Genomic DNA, 1,610 nt, shown 5'->3' on the forward strand with positions numbered 1-1,610 from the left:
ATATGCATGTGAAAGCTGGACAGTGAATAAGGAAGACCATAGAAGAATTGATGCTTTTGAATTACAGTGTTGGAGGAGAATATTGAAACTGCCATGGTCTTCCAAAAGAACTAATAAATCTGTTTTGGAAGAAATGCATTCAGAGTGCTCCATAGAGGCCAGGATGGCCAAACTTCGTCTCTCATACTTTGAACATATTGTCAGGAGGGACCAATCACTGGATAAGGATATCATGTTTGGTAAGGAGGAGGGTCAGAGAAAAAGAGGAAGATCCCCAATGAGATGGATTGGCCAAGTGGCAGCATCGATGGACTCAAGTGTGGCAATAGTAGTGAGGTTGGCATAGGATCGGGCAGTGTTTCGTTCTGCTGTGCATAACATTGCTATGATTCGGTATTGATTCGATGGCACCTAACAACAACAACAATCACTGCCTTTGGGGCAGTGGGGTGATGGGGGGTTGAAAATAGTATGAAATGTCTCTTAGGATTACGTTGTGAAAATGAAACTGAGTTGCCCCACTACAATAATCAACCTGCAAAAACCAACCTGATAATCACATATTAGGGAGATAGGGAAAGAGGGCTTATTTTTTACCATCTTCTTTTTCCAAGTTCCTGTTGGTGCTTCCTGGGACCACCTCACAAATAAAGCACTTGCACTAAAATTTTTGATTCAGAATCTTTTTCAGGGGAAAACGAATATAAGATAGAACCATTTGTTGGGAATATGTTGCTGTTGTTTTTAAGTGCCATAACAACCCTATATAGAGTTTCGGAGTTTCAGCTGGTGGGTTTGAACAAACCTTTTGGTTTACAATCTAATGATGATCCTATAGCACCACACCAGGTGTCCTTTTCAAGATAGTACCACTTGTTTGGAATATAGAACTTATGAAAAGCTTAGGTATGAGCTTATGGAGAAACCTTTTTGGTGATTAATAGTGGGGCTCAGTAAGGCATATTGGACAGTTTGGGAAAATACTGTTAACAGGGAGCTGCTGAAAGTCTAAGCAGAGGGGCAGCTGGAAACAAGGGAGAAATATTATATATCCACTCGTCAGAAAGCAAACATTGCCAGATTTATGATCAAATGGGTAGGGCAAAGCATGATACTTTACAGTGAGTCTGAATGAAACCCAAGTTCGCTTAGTAAGAGAGAACTTGAAGAGAATCTGTAGGACTCAGCAACTAATTGAATATGAGGGTCAAAGAGAGAGTATTTGCAGTTGATGATCTTTGACATTGACAAATGGGAAGGTGGTGAAGCAGTAAACAAAGACAGGCGATAATTTAAGAAGAAAACGCTGAATTTGTGATGCTTGTTGGAAATTCATATGGCACCTTTGAGTCTTGCAATTTAGCAAATGTTTATTGAACTTATTTTGAATATGGCAATGGCTAGGTACTGAGACTGAGAAGAATATGCCCTAAAGTGGTGGTCCTATGTAGGTTTCCGAGGCTGTAACTCTTTTTGGAAGCAAACAGCTTCATTTTTCTCCCAAGGAGTAGTTGGCAGGTTAGAAGCCCAGCACTTTGCCCTCAGCAAAAAACAAGCCTCTGAGAATTGATGAATACTAACTGAGATGTTTCAACACACAGATGTAACTC

The sequence above is a fragment of the Chrysochloris asiatica genome, unplaced genomic scaffold (assembly GCF_000296735.1).
Source record: "Chrysochloris asiatica unplaced genomic scaffold, ChrAsi1.0 scaffold00002, whole genome shotgun sequence".
In the NCBI taxonomy this organism is placed as follows: Eukaryota; Metazoa; Chordata; class Mammalia; order Afrosoricida; family Chrysochloridae; genus Chrysochloris; species Chrysochloris asiatica.